Raw genomic sequence first — 21,628 nt, 5'->3', positions numbered from 1 at the left:
GGCCTTCTCGGTAGTGGCTCCACCCTGTGGAACGCCCTCCCACCAGATGTCAAAGAAAACAACAACTACCAGACTTTTAGAAGACATCTGAAGGCAGCCCTGTTTAGGGAAGCTTTTAATGTTTGATGCATTACTGTATTTTAATATTTTGTTGGAAGAGTGGCTGGGGAGGCCCGGCCAGATGGGCGGGGTAGAAATAATAAGTTGTTGTTGTTGTTGTTGTTGTTGTTGTTGTTGTTGTTGTTACTACTACTACTACTATTATTATTACTATTTGTTTAAGCCTCTTCTGAAGCCATCCAAGTTGGTGGCCATCTCTACATCTTTGTAGTGTTGAGATTTTGTTGGAAGTCTTTGGGACTGGTTAAACTTCTACAGAATACTTAGTCTGATGACATGCCCTACATCTCTTTCAAAAATGATCAAGATGGGTTGTAAAATATCAAGATGGGAATGCTAAGGGAGATCTCCACCTTGTAGTCCTCTAATGTAGTTCATTGGAGATGCCCCTAACATGGTGAAATGCTGGGTCTGTGAAATGGCCTCAGGTTGTTGACATGAAGAGCTTGCAAAACCAAGTCTGGATTTCCCCTTTTTGCAACTACCTGGTATGTCACCATCTCTAGAAGCCTTTAAATATCCGCATCACATCCCCTCTCCATCTCAGGTTGCCAGTGGTGGTAGATTGCAGTTGAACCTTCAGCCATGAGGCTCCTTCACCTTGTTTTTGGGCTTCTCTGCATGATGATGCTGGTGGTTCCAGGTAATGCCATATTTTTTTTTAAAAAAACCCTTGTCTCTGTATAAACTCTGTGAAAATCAAGTGTGATTTGATGGGACTTACTCCCATGTGGACGAGAAGCAGGTAAGAACTTTTGGTAGAGGACAGGACGAAGATGAGACTGTATGAGGATATTCACAAATTCTGGAGGCATCAGCAGCAGCTCCCAGGTGTTCCTCCTGAGCCCCATAGCCATTCTCCTCTGTTGCCGCCTAGTTTATCCTGATGCCTGAGGTGCAGTTGGGGACACTATCTTGCTACCAATGTTGAAGTAAGATCAAGTTGTTAGCCCAGAAGCTTCTGATTGTGGAATGGGAAGGGGCTCCTGTCTTAGGAACATAGGAAGCTGCCTTCTACTGACTATTGGCCCATCTAGCTCCTGTTGTCTACACTGTGTGGTAGTGGCTCTCCAGGATTTCTGGAAGGAGTCTTCCCTAGCCCTACCTGGAGATGCTGGCGATTCAACCCAGGACCTTCTGTTTGCAAGGCAAATCCTTGACCATTAAGCCATGGTTCAGTCTTGGACTAGTCCTTGCAAACATATGCAGTGAGTCTAGCTTGCAGAAATTTAGTAGAGGAAGCTTTTCCTGGTGTGAAAATTAAATGGTGAGGGAAGCTTCACTTGTTACATTTTTCTGTCATTTAGCAGGGAGTCTGTGGTCCTCCAGATGTTGCTGCACTCCACCTCCCATATGCCGTGACCATTGGACAACTGTCTGCAGCTGATGGGAGTTGTAGTCCAGCAACACCATCTTGCTGTCTGTTGTAGCAAATTTCCATAATTACATAAATTAGGTATGTTATGTTGCCATTGTGTTATTCTACCCCATTTTTTTTCCAATGCAAAGAATCTCAGTGCAAATGGGATGGGTGGGATGTGATCAGTTACCTAATGTGGGCAGACTGAAAGCAACAACAGTAAATAACACGCATGAGAGTGCTTGGACTAAAATTGTCAACCAAAAGCTTTGCTTTTCTGGTTTATCACTACAGCAGCTACTAACACGGGTTTTCAGTAAAGCAAATAATTTAATGAGACAGCGCCTATGTGATATCGAGTGACAGAATAACCTGGCCACAATAAGGAAATTTCATCCATGGTATGCTTATTTCCCACCTAGTCATTTTGACACTTTGGCACCCTATTTGCAAAATACAGACGTGCTTTCACTTTCGCAAGATTGAATATACTGCCTTCGGCTGCACTTGAGGGGCGATTTCAAAAAATTCCACTGGAAAAATATTTAGGTCCCTGTGGAGATGGAAGTACACTGGTATCCCAGGTTACATACTCTTCAGGTTACAGACGCTGCAGGTTACAGACTCTGCTAACCCAGAAGTAGTACCTCAGGTTAAGAACTTTGCTTCAGGATGAGAACAGAAATCGTGCGGCAGCAGCAGGAGGTCCCCATTAGCTTAAAGTGGTGCTTCCGGTTAAGAACATTTTCAGGTTAAGAACGGACCTCCGGAACTAATTAAGTACTTAACCCGAGGTACCACTGTACTGAGTCAGTGGTTCATGTGCTTCTGGCTTGCACTCTTTATAAGGATTTGAGGAGTGAGGTTATTAGCCCTCTATTATTGTCCAAGCCAGGTCACTCAACCATTGCTACTGTGTCCTTTCTTTTAGCAGATCAAGATGATCAGGTGACAGCAAAAACTGCAAGCAGGGGCAATGAGAATAAGATCTATTATTTGAATATTGATGTAAACCCCCAAAATGTATCTTTTATGGTTAGGTTTTTACCTCTATCTTCAGTACATTTATTTTATTTTATTGCTATGGCTAGTGGCCAATGCAAATAAATATTCTATCTATCATATTGGTTGAAATAGGGCTGCTATATGTCTGGGATTTCCCAGATATATCTGGGATTCGTCTGTCGGAAATGGTGCCTGTGCGGACTTTCCAAAAATCAGTAAAAATATCTGGGGAAACCTGGCTGTCTGTCCACCCATGCCAGAAGTGTTTATTGTTTTGGCAAATTTCCTTAAAAATAGCTCAAAAACAACTTTTGTGTCCAGATTTCCACTTTCTGAAATATGGCAACCCTAAGTTGGAATGGTTTCCATTCTAGAATGGGGTGAATAAATGAACATTGGCAATTTCTGCTTCCGTTTCTGTTTCCCCCAGACTTCTCCAACATCCCTAGTTTTACCATAGGTAAAGGGACCCCTGACCATTAGGTCCAGGCGTGGCCGACTCTGGGGTTGTGGCGCTCATCTTGCTTTATTGGCCGAGGGAGCTGGCATACAGCTTCCGGGTCATGTGGCCAGCATGACTAAGCCGCTTCTGGCGAACCAGAGCAGCGCACAGAAACGCTGTTTACATTTCCGCTGGAGCGGTACCTATTGATCTACTTGCACTTTGACGTCCTTTCGAACTGCTAGGTTGGCAGGAGCTGGGACTGAGCAATGGGAACTCACTCCGTCATGGGGATTCGAACCGCTGACCTGCTGATCGGCAAGTCCTAGGCTCTGTGGTTTAACCTACAGCACCACCCGCGTCCCAGTTTTACCATACAAACTAAATAAATAAAATTGACTATGTCGTACTTGGCAATGCTAAAATAAAAGGAAATGCTGGTCTGTTTATGCCAAAGCCTCAAACTGCAAAGAGCTCAGTTCTGCTCCAACTTGATTTTGTGTCTCTGTGTGTCTGCAGGATTTTCTAGAATCGGTAATGCCAAGCAGTGTCGTGAAGCCCATGGAAAATGTGTGAGGCGCAGATGTCCTGGTGACTACAAGCGCATCGGGAATTGTGCTAGAAAGATTGCCTGCTGCAGGTGAGAGCAAAGATCTCTGGCTGAAAGAGAACAAGGCACATGTTTGCAAATGTAGGAGCCAGGGTCAAGATCCCTTCAGTGCCCATCAGTATTCAACTTGGCACCCCTGTTTGCCAGTGAAAAGCAGACTGCCTCCAAGTGAATTTATGGAAGACAGCATCCATGCATTTGAGTCAACTCTCTCATTGCCCATTGCCTAATATCCAACTTACAATACTTTGGAAAGCCTAGAGCAATAGTTTCTGAACTGTGATACTCTGAAGCTTTTCAGGGATTCCCCAGAGAGTTCAGTAATGGTGGAGTGGTTGCCATGGAAGACAATTTACCTGTTGCTAGAACCACTTGGGGCTCCCTTCTTGTGTATGTGAGAAAAGCAAAAAAAAAAAAATATAAATGTAATGTGAACAGCCACAAAATAGGTTTGGATGTGTTCTCTGTTGTGCTTCTCATGGGGCAGACATGAGTCCCACATCTGTGTCCCTCACAGAACCTGAATGAACACCATAAAGACAGCAGATTTTAAGTTTTGGCTCTACTTTGTTTTTTACTAGAACACCATAATCTACCACTGAGAGCTGGGTGGAAAAATCATACACTTAGAATTAAAGAATCTTGAGCTCAGAAGGTGTTTTGAGCACCAGAACTGAACTGAGCTCATAGTCCTCCTCCTCCTCCTCCTCCTCCTCCTATTATTATTATTATTATTATTATTATTATTATTATTAGCTCTCTCCCACCATTTTCCATGGCAGGGATTCATGGTGGCTTACAAATGAAATAGAAACAGCTAAAAACACCGAGAGGGGATTATTAAGAAGTAATTAAACAGTAATAGAATTACAATGCAGTGGTACCTCAGTTTTCAAACGTTTTGGTTTTCGAACGCCGTAAACCTGGAAGTAAATGCTTCAGTCATCAAATACTTTTTGGAAGTCGGAAGTGCCACGCGGCTTCCATACTGAGTTTTCCATAAGTAAATGCTTTGGTTTTTGAACGTTTCAGAACTTGAACAGTCTTTCAGAACGGATTGTGTTCGAAAACCGAGTTACCACTGAATATAGAATATATAAACATACAGATAATTACAGTAAAAACATCATAGTAGTAGTCCTTTCCTGAAAACAATGAATCCCCAAAGCCTGTTGGAATAAGAAAATTTTCACCTGCTGGTGGAAGGATAAAAAGAATGCACTTCTGGTTAGATTCATTTATTTCAGCAGCCTAATTTGGTGGAAGTAGTTTTCTCTTTACTATCGTTAAACAATAGCAAATCAACAATAGTCCCCCAAGAGGCTAATTATTATTATTAAAAAATCAAGACCCCTTGCTGATTAAATGCAGGTTATATACACATGTATCTATGATTATTGATTTGTATGGTAAGTTAAAAAAAATGAAGTGATGTACTTTTAAAATAATAATAATAATAATAATAATAATAATAATAATAATAATAATAATAATAATACAGTTTATAAAGAAAAATACAAAGATTATTCTCATTATTATTATTTTAAAAATCCAAATTAAAACATTAATCCAGAGGCAAAAGAGAGAGAGACACAAACAAACAAACAAACAAACAAACAAACAAACAAACAAACAAACAGGAAGAGATAAAGTAAAAAGAAGAAAGGGAATTAAAAGAGAGAAAGCGAAAAATAAAGAAAGAGAAGAGAGAGAGTAAATAGAGAAAAAGAAAGGAAGAAAAGTTTAAGAAGCGAAAGAACTTCCAGTGTGATAGTACTCTTGATAAAAATGCACCAAAGAAAGATCATTCTCCTTAGTAATCCATTTATTAGTCACTTGATAGAAAAGAAATAAATCGCAGATTATCAGTCCCACTCCCACCCCCGCAATACTCTGCTCTGATATGTTGATCTGGAAAGACTTCCCTGAAAGTCTAAAGACTGTCAACCAAACCAATGGCTAAAAGCATCCTTAGGAAATCTTCGGTACATGTCAGCCCTTGCCAGACATATGCCAAGGTATGATATAACACATGAGATTTTAGACATCTGAAGATGCAACTTGGACCAGGAACATATTACCTGTTGGCTATTTGGCACAGTGGGCTGAATCTAGTGCTCTTCCTCTCATCTTACTTGAACAATGGCTACCGTATCGTGGCTACTAGTCATGGTGGCTATGCTCTGCCTACATGGTCGGTGGCAGTAAGCTTCTGAATACCAAGAGGGGACGATGTTGTTCTGCTCAGGTCCTGCATGTGGTTTTCCCATAGGCATTTGGTTGGCCACTGTGAGAACAGGATGCTAGACTAGATGGGTCGCTTGTCAGATCCAAGCAGGCTTTCCTTATGCACTTAACAGCTGGGGATTTGCTGAATGAGCCTCTTCGTATTTCTGTAGCTGGTCAGGGAATGACTGTACGTTTCATATGAACCAAATTTACTTTCTTGAGTCGAATTTTTCCAGAATAAAATATGTCTCTCTTTGTCCTCCTTATTTGTGCAGGCGTTAACTGGCGACCGCCTGGCCACATCTCAATGGTCTACTTGGAATTCACTGCCTCCTGCCGCTGTGAAACTTCTATGGACCGCACACTTGGGATTTTACTACACAGAGAGATGTGATTGCCTCACACCTAAATAAAAACAACTTGTAATGCAACTTTGTGACTGAAATGAATCTGTTCATGTTTGGGAATGGGAAGATTATGGATTGGTTCTTTTGACTCCTTTTTTCATTCCTCCCCCTGTACAACCACATGCCAATGGACCTAAAGCACACAGATGAGATAGTGACACTTTTGTGACCATGCAAGTTGGCTCTGAATAAGAGCAGCCCAAATTCTAATGTTTTACCATTTATACTTTACTGAACTCAGCTGCCAAATCTCCCACCTTGTTTACACGAGCTAGATTGCACCAAATGGCCAAATCTGATGCAATAGTTCCTGTTGCAGCAGAATTATATTCACATTGTATGCACCTTGCATCTGCTGATCTGAAGGGAAGATGGTCCTTCTTGGTGTGTGTGTCCCCCCCCCCCATCATTTCAGCAGCTGTCTGGCTTCAGGGAATTGGCTTCCTTCCCATCTTGGCAGTAGATAAGTAGAACAAAGGAAAAGGAGTCTTCTTACCAGTTAGAAATTTTAATGATCACAGCGAGAGAACAAATAATCCATTTCCTAGGAATGGCGGTGCTTCCAATTAAGAGTTCCACCCCTTACCTCCCTAATAATAATAATAATAATAATAATAATAAGAATAAATTTTATTTATATCCCACCCTCCCCAGCTGAAGCTACGCTCAGGGCGGCTAACAACAATCAAATAATCCAACATTCTAAAAACATTTCATTATAAGAATTAATTAAAATCAAATTGATGGCAACCATTAAGCAAAAATTCTGCGCAGATTGCCAGAGGAGGGAGTCAGGCTGCGCCTTGACCAAAGGCCTGGTGGAACAGCTCTGTCTTGCAGGCCCTGTGGAAAGATGTCAGGTCCCGCAGGGCCCTAGTCTCTTGTGACAGAGCGAGCCACACACGTCACTACCGCGTCTTGCCAACTGGTCTTGCAACCACTGTGCTTTCTGTGCTGCCACCTTATCTGTTCTCCTTGACCTTGGGCTGTGTGGATGAACGCTTTCCAATGACATTGAGTCTGTTAACTCTCTCTCTCTCCCAGTTCTCCTCCTCCTAGCTGTTCCCCACCCATTTCTTCTCAGCTTCTGCCTTCTGAACTATGCCTCTCTGCAAACCACTGTTCAAAATCTATACTGTCTTCCTGCTCCTGGGAAGATTCAGGATCCTGATCAGAAGCAGGGCGAGGCTCCTACAATTCCTCCTCTGTGCAGCCCTCCTCAGCACGGTCCCTGACAGCAGCTGGTTCACACAACGTAAAGCCACTTCTGGATGTGGTTTTTCCATTGTGTGGATGATATGATGTCGATTGGCCAAATGGGGGAAATGTGTGATATGTGGATTGAAGGAGTTGGCAAAATGGCAGGGGTTCTTTAAAAGCCCATTCATGAACGGGATAATTGGCCCAGGAACCAGCCACTCATATTTGACTTTGTTTCAGCGGTGCCTGTTTTTGCATCGCTCCTCCCAGCTCTTTCCAGAAGAAAGGGCAGAAGCTTTGAACACAACCCAGACTGCCAGTGATGTGGTGAGTCCTTTCTATTCCAACCTCCTGGTCATGCCCTCCAGCTCCCATCAGATCCAGCCAGTATGACCAATAATCAGGAATGATGGGAGTTCCAGCCCAACAACATCTGGGGGCATGATGTTGGCTAACCCTGGGTTAGAGGAACTTGGAGTTCATGTGCCGGGGTGCAATCCAGACGCTGTGGACCACTTTCTGAGGTTCAGTTCCCATGAGGGTAAATCACAAGGTTCTATGTGCTACAGACAATGAAACAACATTGCCCCTCCTTCAAAAACAGAAGGAATCATGGTTAACCAGTTGCTCAGTGACAATGCTTTTATTGAAGAGAACAGCTTTAAAGCAAACAAAGTCAATATGTTTCTGTGGGGTTCGTGAAAAACTCACAAGGAAGAGTCTTCCAGGCTGCCATGGTAGCTGGAGGTGATGGTTTTCCAAGCAAAGCTGCATGGGACATCTTCCTTCAGTCATTGACTCTTAAAAGCAAGAGAATGTGGGACTGCTGATTAATCACCAGAAAGGAAATCGTTACAGATCCAGTCCTGATTTCAAACCTCTAATCTGCACTGGTGGTGCTGTGGGTTGAACCACAGAGCCTAGGACTTGCCAATTGGAAGGTTGGCGGTTCAAAACCCTGCGACGGGGTGAGCTCCCGTTGCTCGGTCCCTGCTCCTGCCAACCTAGCAGTTCGAAAGCACGTCAAAGTGCAAGTAGATAAGTAGGTACCACTCCGGCGGGAAGGTAAACAGCGTTTCCGTGCGCTGCTCTGGTTCGCCAGAAGCGGCTTAGTCCTGCTGGCCACATGACCCGGAAGCTGTACGCCGGCTCCCTCAGCCAGTAAAGTGAGATGAGTGCCGCAACCCCAGAGTCCTAACAGTCAGGAGTCCCCTTACCTTTTACCTTAACCTGCATAGCCCTGATTAAACATACATAGAATAATAGAATGGCAGAGTTGAAAGGGACCCCAGTCCAACCCCCTGCAATGCAACATCTCAACCCTTTCCGCTCTTTTCTAAAAATACTAATTGAGACATTAAATGACTTAAACATCCACATTTCTAATCACTGTTTTTATACACATTACCTCTCTTCTGATGCATAAAGTATAGCTCTCATCTCTACTGCTCTTTCATACTAAAACAACTTCTCCATTTGTCCAGTTGCTTCCCTGTCCTAACTGAATATGAGGATTTAGTCCTACACGTTGCCTGCATGTAGAGCATTCACATATTTAATTTGAATCAGGGCCACCCTTTATGTTTCATGCCCCCTATCCCAATTTACATCATGCCCCCTTTCTCCAATGGCTGCATGTCACTGGAGAAATGACAATGGAGAAATGCCTGCAGAGGGATCCTAACACTCAAGCAGTTTAAGCTCCCTGAGGTGAACTCCTTCAGCCAAGCCTTCTCAGAAACACCCAAAGGGCCTTCTCATACACAGAAGTCCTTTGACTGCTTTACCCCCTCTGATGGTCACAGCTCAGACTACAGCCACATGCACCTCTATGACGAAGCCATATGATACACTTCAAACAGTCACGACTTCCCCCAAAGTATTCTGGGCACTGTAGATTATTAAGGGTGCTCAGAGTTGTTAGGAGACCCCTATTCCCCTTCCAGAGCTGTAACCCTAGGTACCACTGTACTGTCTTAGCAATAATTGTAAAAAGGTAAAGGTAAAGGTACCCCTGCCCGTACGGGCCAGTCTTGCCAGACTCTAGGGTTGTGCACTCATCTCAATCTATAGGCCGGGAGCCAGCGCTGTCCGCAGACACTTCCGGGTCACGTGGCCAGCGTGACAAGCTGCATCTGGCGAGCCAGCGCAGCACACGGAACGCCGTTTACCTTCCCGCTGGTAAGCGGTCCCTATTTATCTACTTGCACCCAAAGGTGCTTTCGAACTGCTAGGTTGGCAGGTGCTGGGAACGAACGACGGGAGCACACCCCGCCACGGGGATTCGAACCGCTGACCTTTCGATCGGCAAGTCCTAGACGCTGAGGCTTTAACCCACAGCGCCACCCGCGTCCCTAGCAATAATTGTAAAAGACCACTGATATTGGCCAGTACTGAATTTATTTCTCCTGCATTGTTGGAGAGAGGGTGGTGGCGGAGAAAACCTGTCTCCATCATGTGCTGAATGAATTGTAGCTCCTTACAAACTCATTGGGAAATGTGATAAGAACACCCTTTGCTGCAAAAAGAAAGTTACTTATATGGCAAGTATACATTTCCTTCTAAATAATAATAATAATAATAGTAATAATAATAATAATAATAATTTATTATTATTTATACCCCGCCCATCTGGCTGGGCTTCCCCAGCCACTCTGGGTGCCTTCCAACAAAATATTAAAATACAGTAATCCATTAAACATTAAAAGCTTCCCTAAACAAGGCTGCCTTCAGATGTCTTCTAAAAGTCTCCCACTTCGGTGGGAGATGATGGCTGGCAGCTATCAACAGATAAAAGCTTGCCTCCATCATGGACTGTGTGTGAGATCCCTCTGCTAAACCCCAGTCCTGTGCCTCAGAGGACTGAAGTGGGCTCTGTTGACAAGGAGGAACATAAGGAGATCCTGCTGAGTCAGGCCAATGGCCCATCTAGACTAGCATCCTCTTCTTATAGTTGCCAGCCTGGTCCTGAAAGCAGGACCTTAGTGCAACAGCACTCTCTCTTCCCATGGTTTCCTGCAATGCCAAGCAGAGCATAGGGACCGTGGCTAGTAGCCACTGATAACTTTCTCTGAGAATTTGTGCAAACCTCTTCTAAAGTCATCTAGGTTGATTGCTATCACTGCCTCCATAGTTTGACTATGTGCTGTGTGAAGAAATGTTGAAGGCATGCTGTCCATTGGGACACCATGTTTTCTCTGTAATGTTATCAATCTTGATTGTGATTTTTCTTCAAGGAACCACTTTGAGGGTTTTTTTTACAAACTTATGTTAAGAGAAGATTTTTTCAAGTGTAATTGTTATCTGATAAGGGGTGGTGGTGGATCTTTGTGGACACTGCAGCTAGGGAAGATAGGGTTAATACCCCTCCACAGCTGCAAAAATCGTCTCCCAGTAAGATCTTTCTCTCTCTCACACACAAATGAAATCTGATGAAATCCCTGTGCATACCGACTGATATATCACAAAATGGAGCAAATCCAGTTGCTCCACAGATGCCTTTCCACTGCATGCCTCAGGTAAGTTCTCTGAAAAGTGGTTTGTTGAAAAACCTTGCTCCAATAAAATGAATTTTCTGGGACATTCCCACATCTCGTGGACAGCTGTTGGTTGTCATGCAACTTACCTGGTGTAATGAGGAGAACCAAAAGGGAAAACATGAAGAGAGTGGAAGAAGTCTTCATGGTTTTAAGTCGTTTCATGTCTTAAAATCATGTAGAGATAATAAAACAGCATAGCCTGAGAACAAGTCCTGTATTTATAGGTGGTTGTGAGATTGTGGAATGGTAGATTGTGCAATAGCATACATGGTGGGCGTATATGTGTTGGTCAGAGATTTGACAAAGCTGCACCAGATTAGCTGAGTGAAGCTATTTTTGCAGGGCGATTTCATGAAAATGTTAACCCACAGACCTGTTTTTCCTTTTCATAAATAGCTAACATATTCCATATCATTCTAGAGATAATTTCCATAGTTTCATTATCTGGCCGCAGTTTTTCAAAATGACATCTATGTGTGTGTAAATCAATCAGAACTGTGACATTCAAGATGACTCAGAATTCCTCTCTATTTCCCCCCTCTAAAGTTCAGTTAAAGAACTCTCCAAGAAAACAGACAACAGGTTCATAGCCCATGATTGTATTGATAGTTTTGCTTTCTCATTTGCTAAAATGACAAACAATTTAGCTTAAGGAGCAAAACCAGAGTATTTAGGACAATAAAACTTTGGCTGGTTGAACATGTTGCAATAGTTACCAAAAAAATAATAATCACCCCTCAACAAATGAAAATAAATATTTCAATATATATTAACGTTATTCTTGTCTTTGAAGTTCTGAGGTTCTTTGGATTGGTTGGCATCCATCTGTCTCTTGGGAGACAATGGAGGAGTGCGCCTTTGTGCGTGAAGTCAGCTCTGCCTCCGGTTCCTCTCAAATGTTAGCCCTCCAAAAAAAAATTCCCTCGCAAGCTGGTGCCTCTATTCATGGCCAACGCATACACAGTATGAAGGCTTTGACACTGCAGGTTCATTCTCCAAGCTGTACTGGCCTCACCATATATGTGTAGAGTGTCCCCTCGCAGCAGATACCATCTTACTTGACTTCTTTGTCTGTAGCGGCCCACAGATATGCCTTTATTAAAGCAAGATTTAACGCCTTTCCTTCCAATGTCTTGAATAATAGATTTTCCAATGGTCAGATCTCAGCGGTGTGTGTATGTGATAATAGATCTATAGAATCTTTACAACATATACTATTCTGTTGTCCACTACATTCAGTTTCTCGGATCAGATTCTTGTCCCCTTTATTATTGGAAATCCCAGGTGACTCCTTGGAAACACAGCTAATATATTTATTGCAAGATTCTGATCTGAGTAGGTCCCTTTCTGTTGCCAGATTTCTGATAACAGTATTAGCTTATAAGAGGAAAAATGGATTACTCTATGATTATTGATTTTGTTTAAATAATATTGATATATATTGATAATTTGATATTTTAAGCGCTATATTGTTCTTATTTTAATGGAATTTAGAAATTTACGGTTTGAGATGTACTTGATTTAAATGTATTTTAATTTATTAATTTTATTTTGTTATACCTGTTTTGTTGTATGATGTATTGAATATGGGCCTATGGCCGTAATAAACTATCTATCTATCTATCTATCTATCTATCTATCTATCTATGTAGAGCCCTAATGGTTCACAAGGTTAAAACCCACACAGCTGTGCCAGATGCTTGTTCTCAAATGCAGTGAAGCCAACCTGTGATTGTGACTCAGTTTCTGAAGTTGTTCATGAATGGTGAGAAAATGAGAAATATCACCTTTTTGGGGGTTGGGGGTTGGGGGGAGAGTTCACAGTGAGTTGGATTTCAGATGCCTATTTCTGCTTCCTCAAAGCATTGATGGTGGATTTCCCCACAGCCTATGAAAGTGCACAGCAATGTGTTAACATAGCTAGATTACATACTGATTCTATCTCTTATCTAAACTAAACAAAGGTTTATGGTGCCCTGTCGAACTTCCACTAACTTAGTGTATGCTTCCATGTGCAGCAAAGGAATTGACCAAATGATCTGAGCAACATAGTTGAAATGTATTGCCTCCTGCAGCTTTGTTTTTCAGATGGGCCATAGATTTGGTTATGTGGCCACATATTTGCCCAATAGATGCAAGTTCTTGGGCAACGTTGGGTTTCTTTGTTTTTAGGTTTAAAATATTTAAGTTATAGATGTGTGTGTGTGTGTGTGTGTGTGTGTGTTATATTAGAAGGTTGGTGGTTCGAATCTGCACAACGGGGTGAGCTCCTGTTGCTCTGCCCCAGCCCCTGCCTACCTAGCACTTCAAAAGCATGCCAGTGCAAGTATATAAATAGGTGCCGCTGTGGCGGGAAGGTAAACGGAATTTCTGTGCACTCTGGTTTCCATCACAGTGTTCTGTTGCACCAGAAGTGGTTTAGTCCTGCTGGCCACACGACCCGGAAAGCTGTCTGTGGACCAACGCCAGCTCCCTCGGCCTGAGAGTGAGATGAGTGCACAACCCCACAGTTGCCTTTGACTGGACTTAACTGTCCAGGAGTCCTTTACCTTTTACCTTATAGGTTTAAAAGTCTAAACCAATACTTTGAATTGACCCTTGAAACAGCTTGGTAACCACTGGAGTTCTGCAGTGACTGATGGGGTACAATCAGTTGTAAAAAGTGATCTACCTGGTAACAACATTGTATGCTAATCGAAGTTTCCAAACACCTTTCAGAGCCAGGCCCATCCATAGCATTTTGGAGCGGCCTAACCTGGGCCGAGATCAAGAATTCAGAAGCCATGATGGTTATTCTCTGCCTCCATGGCTGAAGGAAGTGATGCTTCTGCTACCACAGAAGGGGGGAGTGATCTTGTTCATGAATCCTATTTGTGGGTTTCCCTTTGAAGCATTTGCCACTGAGAGAATAGGATGCTGGAGTATATGGGCCTTTGGCCAGACCCAGCAGGCTCTTCGTACGTTCCTATAAAGGGGTGCAGCTGGCAAGCTATCATCAGGAGGTATTTTGATCTATGGTCATCTCATGTATGCAATTGAACTGCAGGGGTTGATCTTACAGTACAACCTGAGTCAAGATTGATTGAAGAACAACTCTCCAATGGACGTTATCACCTCCAAATGACACTTCTGCCCTGCCTGGATTGACCTTCAGATTATTACCCCCCACCCCCACCCCAATCCAATATATTACACAAGAATGAAAATTGGGTTAATGATTTAATGCACCTGTTCACAGTTCCCCATTCTCTCACCTCGATCAAATGAAAAGGAGAAGCAGAGTTTGTTGTCATGTGTTGATAGCCTCACTATAGTCAATTGGGTCATATGAAGCCTTCGATTTTCTACGAGGATGGTTCATTTTTTACCTTTTCTAAGCGATTTTTTTATCATTACATTAGGCACATTTACTTGTCTTCTGACAATGGTTCATTTCTGAGCCAAACTGTGTCGTGCCCAAGGCGATCTGAGCTGAAGTGACTCACTTTCCAAGGTGACATGGGTTCAGAATCGAATCTTATTTTAGGGCATATGTCTCAAGACCTAACGTTCCAGAGGAACATCCCACAAGCCATGCAGGGACCTCACCACTCATGTATTGTGGCTTCATAAGAACAGCCCTGCTGGATCAGGGAAAACACCTGCTTCCTGCAATGGCCAAACAAGGTGTTCTGGGAAGCAGAACATAAGCACAACAGCAATCTCCTACTCATGATCCCCACTTAGAGACCTACTGGAAGTAATATAGCCACATGATTAAAGGTAAAGGTAAAGGGACCCCTGACCATTAGGTCCAGTTGTGACCGACTCTGGGGTTGCAGCGCTCATCTCGCTTTATTGGCCAAGGGAGCCGGCGTACAGCTTCCACCCACATCCCCTAGCCACATGATTAGAAGCCATTATAAGCCTTACTCTTCAAGAATGGGTGTGTGTGTATGTGTGCATGTTGTCAGCATCGCCCTTGAGCCAGTGCCACTAACTGGACTCATCCATTTCAACCCTGACTGGGCTAGGTGAGCTGGGTAGCACTTCCAGAGACCACCTTCTGCACAGGAACAGGTCAAAGTGCTGTGGACTCACAGCTTAGAGCTGTGAGTACCAGATTCACTTCCACAATACAGTCTTGCACAGCAGAGTATAGCAGAGCATAGCAGAGCATAAACGACTCGGAGAGCAGCTCTGTAGAATATCTTCTTTATTCTATCTATAACTATAATACACAACTATGTACAGAGCTAAATGAGGTCTAAGCAGCAACCTTATCTATACACACGATCTCTAACACTCAGTCTCTCTCTCTCTCCAACACACTGACTGACTGACTGACTCTTTGATGTGGTGCTGGAGCAGAATAAGTAGAGAGCAGAACACCGCCCCTCCTCTCTGGAAAATCACCAGACTCATCAGGAGATTCTTGGATATGGGAGGGGTGAAATCTCCTCCCATATCTTCCGGCCTTGCGGCGCTCATCTCACTTTATTGGCCAAGGGAGCCGACATACAGCTTCCGGGTCATGTGGCCAGCATGACTAAGCAGCTTCTGGTGAACCAGAGCAGTGCACGGAAATGCCGTTTACCTTCCCGCCGGTGTGGTACCTATTTATCTACTTGCACTTTGACATGCTTCGAACTGCTAGGTTGGCAGGAGCGGGGACCGAGCAATGAGAGCTCACGCCGTCGCGGGGATTCGCACCGCCGACCTTCTGATTGGCAAGTCTTAGGCTCTGTGGTTTAAACCACAGTGCCACCCGCGTCCCCTAGCCACATGATTAGAAGCCATTATAAACCTTACTCTTCAAGAATGGGTGTGTGTGTATGTGTGCATGTGTGTTAGAAAAATCTCTTTTGGTACAAGAGTGAAGTGTGTCTTCAGTGGGAATCCCAGAAACAATCATAATCACCTCTAACCAGCTTTTTGAGGAGAATGAAGGGGAAACTGCTTTTAAACTTGTAGTTCCCTTCCATCGCCTCAAACAGTTGATGGTTTATTTATTGAGAGCTTAAATGTTCACAGCCAGGTTTCAGGATGCTCTTGTAGAATATGCTGAATTAGGTAGTCTCTCGAAAAGATTAAAGATAAGCCAAAACATGAGTTCATTGATAACTGGGAACCTCTAAAGAGCTATTTTAAAAATAAGTGTTGCAATTTAAATTTGGTTGCAGCGTTTGAGTAATCTCTGTAAATAATTAAGGATATAAGGATAAAAATAGACACACAGACACAGATGTATATTATTAGTTTACTATTAATACATTAATATCTTAAGGTAATAGGTTTACTAGAGTGAAAAGATGTTGAAAAGGATGGGAAGTCAAAACTACGGTGTAAATTTATGATCTGAAGACTTACATTTTTCTGTTTGAATTTTATTTTGAAAACTTTGATATATAGATAATTATATGTCTTGGATGTATGGATGCAATTATGGATAATAAAGTGTTGGAGGGGAAGAGATTTTTAACCTTTTACAGCTTAAAAAAATTAAATGAATGAAACTTTCCCCCCCTCTTTACGATGCCTATCTGTTTCCAGCAGTAAAAGAATTAGAACTGTTTATTGCATTCCTTATTTGTGCAAGCAAAGAAGTGGCCGATAACAGCAAGGGACCACCCAGGCATCATATTTGAAATTCATGGCCTCCTGCTTATCTGCTTTGCAGATGGACCAGAGATTTGGGCCATGAGTGACCTGCTCATCTTTTTGCCTAATTAAAGAAAGTTGTCTTGCAACTTTGTTTCTGAAAGTATGATGATATGGAGGTGCTTGTTCATAACACGTGGGCCACAATGCAAAAATCCCACATTCTATTATTCATTCATTTATTGCATTTATTTCCCATCTCTTTTTCCAAGTACCTCAAAGTGATGTAGATGATTCTTCCCCTCCTCAATTAATCCCCACAACAACCCTGTGAGGTAGGTTAGACTGAGAGGCAGTGACAGGCCCAAGGTCACCCAGTGAGCTCCATGGCTGCATGGTGATTGGAAGGTAATTGGGATGGAATCGTATCTTGCAACACAAATTTTAAAAATAACTTTCACACCTGCATTTTTTTTACATGTTTTTATTGAGTGGAATACACTGCTTTATCTGTGTTGAGCTGAAATAAGCTTTCTTGGCTTCCCCAACTGAAGATCCATCTCTTCTTTTCAGGTAGTCGAGGTTAAGAAACATGCACTGGCCTGGAGCTGCACATAATTTTTACCTGCAGCACACTTGACCACTGGGACATTCGGTTTTGGTGAAGCGTCTTCCTTTGCAATTCCTATTAGAAATGCAAGTGCCTCTATGATGTCTACAATAAGCTGGATGATTTTCTGTAAGAGGGGGAAATGGAAAGAAATTTAGACAGATAAATAAGGAGAATGAGATTCAGATTTGCAAGGCAGTCTGATCAAAGAAAGAGAGAAGGGGTGACTGGAAGAGAGAATATGAACAGAGTGAGATAGCATATAGGGATTTGTTGCTGTAATTGTTTTCCTTATTAGCAGGCTGCGCAGGCTGCATTCGCTTCATAAGACGCGCACACATTTCCCCTTACTTTTTAGGAGGGAAAAAGTGAGTCTTATAGAGCAAAAAATACAGTATATCGTCTTTGAGGAAACATCCTCAAGGGTGAAAACGTGGTTCTTCCTATCCACAGTTTTTAATGGAACACTCTACGAAATTAAAAAATGTTGCCTGTTTAATCATTCTTATATGATTAAAAATATTTAACTGATTCAATTAAGTTAGGGATGGGCAGTGCTATTTTTCCAGGAAAAGAGTTGCCGGAACTCATCACAAATGCCTCCCTAGTTGTCTTATAAGTTATAACGGGAATGGCGGCCACCTGAGAGGTGCTGGACCTGAGTTCTGGTTGGGTTCAAGCTGAAAAAAGCTTGGGAGATGGGAAAATATGGGACCTAGCTCCAGATGTTGTTGTCACCCACAGTCAGCAAAGCCCATGAAGGGAGTTATATTCCAGAAACATCTCAAGGTCCACAGGTTTCCCAACCCCTTGTCTATGGACATTACAGACCATATTTTATATTTTATATTTATGATTAAATATCCAGGGAGAGCAATTAAGAATTGATTGATAAGATAGAAATGTTAATTTTCAAGTACTTAGGAATCAACAAAATATTACTGAAATGTCAAAAAAATATACATACATTTAATAGATAAAAAAAAAGCTAATGGAAAAGAGCTGGAAAGAGAAATAAAATTCCTCAATGTAGTAAGTAATAATAATAATAATAATAATAATAATAATAATAATAATAATAATAATTTATTTGTACCCCGCCCATCTGGCTGGGTTTCCCCAGCCACTCTGGGCGGCTTCCATAAAAACCAAAGATACAGTAAAATATCACAGATTAAAAACTTCCCTGAACAGGGCTGCCTTAAGATGCCTTCTGAATGTCAGGTAGTTATTTATCGCTTTGACATCTGATGGGAGGGCGTTCCACAGGGCGGGCGCCACTACCGAGAAGGCCCTCTGCCTGGTTCCCTGTAACTTGGCTTCTCGCAATGAGGGAACCGCCAGAAGGCCCTCGGTGCTGGACCTCACAAGGTATACTGGGCCGAGGCCGTTTAGGGCTTTAAAGGTCAACACCAGCACTTTGAATTGTGCTCGGAAACGTACTGGGAGCCAATGTAGGTCTTTCAAGACCAGTGTTATGTGGTCTCGGCGGCCGCCCCCAGTCACCAGTCTAGCTGCCGCATTCTGGATTAGTTGTAGTTTCCGAGTCACCTTCAAAGGTAGCCCCACGTAGAGCGCATTGCAGTAGTCCAAGCGGGAGATAACTAGAGCATGCACCACTCTGGCGAGACAGTCCGTGGGCAGGTAGGGTCTCAGCCTGCATACCAGGTGGAGTTGGTAGACAGCTGCCCTGGATACAGAATTGACCTGCGCCTCCATGGACAGCTGTGAGTCCAAAATGACTCCCAGGCTGCGCACCTGGTCTTTCAGGGGCACAGTTACCCCATTCAGGACCAGGGAGTCCTCCACACGAGCCCGCCCCCTGTCTCCCAAAAACAGTACTTCTGTCTTGTCAGGATTCAACCTCAATCCATTAGCCACCATCCATCCTCCAACCGCCTCCAGGCACTCACACAGGACCTTCACTGCCTTCACTGGTTCTGATTTAAAAGAGAGGTAGAGCTGGGTATCATCTGCATATTGATGAACACCCAGTCCAAACCCCCTGATGATCTCTCCCAGCGGCTTCATATAGATGTTAAAAAGCATGGGGGAGAGGACAGAACCCTGAGGCACCCCACAAGTGAGGGCCCAGGGGTCTGAACACTCATCCCCCACCATCACTTTCTGAACACGGCCCAGGAGGAAGGAGCGGAACCACTGTATGACAGTGCCCCCAGCTCCCAGCCCCTCTAGGCGGTCCAGAAGGATGTTATGGTCGATTGTATCAAAGGCCGCTGAGAGATCTAGCAGAACTAGGAAACAACTCTCACCTTTGTCCCTAGCTCGCCGGAGATCATCAACCAGCGCGACCAAGGCAGTTTCAGTCCCATGGTGAGGCCTGAACCCCGATTGGAAGGGATCCAAATGGTCCGCATCCTCCAGGCGTGCCTGGAGTTGTTCAGCAACCACGCGCTTAATCACCTTGCCCAAGAATGGAAGATTTGAGACTGGGCGATAGTTAGCCATACTGGCCGGGTCTAAAGATGGTTTTTTAAGAAGCGGTTTAACGACCGCCTCTTTCAGCGGATCTGGGAATGTTCCCTCACAGAGGGAAGCATTCACCACCCCGCAGAGCCCATCGCCCAGTCCTTCCCGGCTTGCTTTTATTAGCCAGGATGGGCAAGGATCAAGAACTGAGATCAGGCAAAAGGGCAAAAAGAAGAACGACCTAGAGCCTGTAAGTATTTTTCCTTCTCCCATTGCTGTTGGATCTCGTGATCCACACTGTTTACATTCCATACTTCTGGAAGTGTGAGAACAGAAGCTTAGACACTGAACTTCCTGTTAGGATATTCCGTTCCACCTTAAGAACAGTTGTGTGGATTGTTGTATGTCACATTTCTGTTTATACTCCAGCACAGCTTGCTGGGAACTTCCGTTTTGTGTATAGCAATTGCTTATGCTGCTTGCTTGGACATGAAGGGGAGAAGCTGTACGCCGGCTCCCTCGGCCAATAAAGCGAGATGAGCGCCGCAACCCCAGAGTTGGTCACGACTGGACCTAATGGTCATGGGTCCCTTTACTGTATGCTGAATAAACTGCTTGTAAATATGCTCATCACAGCCTCTCCCTGCCACTTCTTTTGCATAGCATTTATTCTGCTGATTAGAGCGTGCTCCAGCTTCTAAAGCTGGGGTCACTGACACTGAACCAAGGACTGGAGATCACCTGGCACATTGTCCGGTGGGCTGGCGCCAGCTGGGGTCTTGCAAATTGCCCCCGTTTCCTTGGCTGCATCCCAACACTTCCATACTATGTGCTTTTGTTTTGGGGCTCTTTGTTCTGTCTCCTGGACAGACAGGATGTTTGTGTGAGCTTCTGCTCACAATGGTGTTATTTTCTTTACTATGGTTTGCTTTAATTTGGTTTGATTTGATGTACAGCAATAAAATTAATGATACTACATACTTCCGCAGCCAAGCTTTTGTTTACTCTGCTGTTTGCGTGTGCATATGAGCAGATATGAGTCGTTGAGAGAAGGACTGTTGCCGAACTCTTCTGTTACCGGAGGGAGAGGCTCCAATAGAGCCTCTCATTTTACCACACATAATAAGGGCCATAGCTCAGTGCAAGAGGATTGGGGTGTGGATTTCTAATGAACAAACTTCTCTCTTTGAGGTTCAACGTCCCAGGTTCAATATAACCATTGCATAATGGCAGCCCAAGATATTCGGAATAACTTTTAAACTGATGTTACAGGTATTTATAATACAGTGGTACCTCGGGTTAAGTACTTAATTTATTCTGGAGGTCTGTTCTTAACCTGAAGCACCACGTTAGCTAATGGGGTCTCCCACTGCCATTGCGCAATTTCTGTTCTCATCCCGAAGCAAAGTTCTTAACCCACAGTACTATTTCTGGGCTAGCGGAGTCTGTATCTTGAATCGTCTGTAACCTGAAGTGTATTTAACCTGAGGTACCACTGTCTATGTCTATGTACAGGGGTGGCCCATACTGTTTTACCCCCTGAGGCGAAAAGGGAAGATGGCTTTCCGTGCTATCCGTCCTCACCAAAGCCTAGGTAACCTGGGTTGTGCAGTTGTGGCTTCCATAAGCCAGTGAGATCTCAAGCAGTGGCGTAGCGTGGGTTGTCAGCGCCCGGGGCAAGGCAAGTAATTTGTGCCCCCTAACCCGTGGATTTGCGCCCCCTAACCTGTGGATTTGCCCTAACCCCAGATGTTGCACCCGGTGCGGCCGGCCCCCCCTGCACCCCCCACGCTACGCCACTGATCTCAAGGGGCTCCCATGGAAACCAGAAGCCTCCTCAGCCATTTGTCCTCGCTTCTCCATTGGCTCAGGAGGCAACTGTGGAGGTGGCCACAGAGGGGCCCCTTGAATTAGGCCACCTGAGGCACCTACCTCAGCCTGCCTCATGGAGGGCACCAGGAGTAGTACATGATTCCAGCCCCATTTTTTTTTCTTTTGTCATTTATGTCCAAATGCTTTTAATTTCAATATATGTTTTACCTGTGGAAAATGTGATCACCCCAGAAAACAGAAGGGCAACCATGAAGAGCCAGCAC

At 43.7% G+C, this 21,628-nt stretch overlaps 1 long non-coding RNA gene across 1 annotated transcript; it reads left to right on the top strand.

Annotated features, from left to right (window-relative positions):
• The first annotated feature begins 674 nt into the window (after positions 1-674).
• LOC114593378 (uncharacterized) lies at positions 675-6,197 on the top strand. The gene is made up of 3 exons (XR_003705665.2): positions 675-763; positions 3,447-3,567; positions 6,042-6,197. It is a non-coding gene; the product is annotated as an uncharacterized LOC114593378 (long non-coding RNA).
• Positions 6,198-21,628: the final 15,431 nt, after the last annotated feature.

This window comes from Podarcis muralis, chromosome 3 (assembly GCF_964188315.1).
Source record: "Podarcis muralis chromosome 3, rPodMur119.hap1.1, whole genome shotgun sequence".
NCBI lineage: Eukaryota > Metazoa > Chordata > Lepidosauria > Squamata > Lacertidae > Podarcis > Podarcis muralis.
The sequence above is the reverse complement of the archived record's forward strand: the minus strand, read 5'-3'. Positions and strand labels throughout refer to the sequence as shown.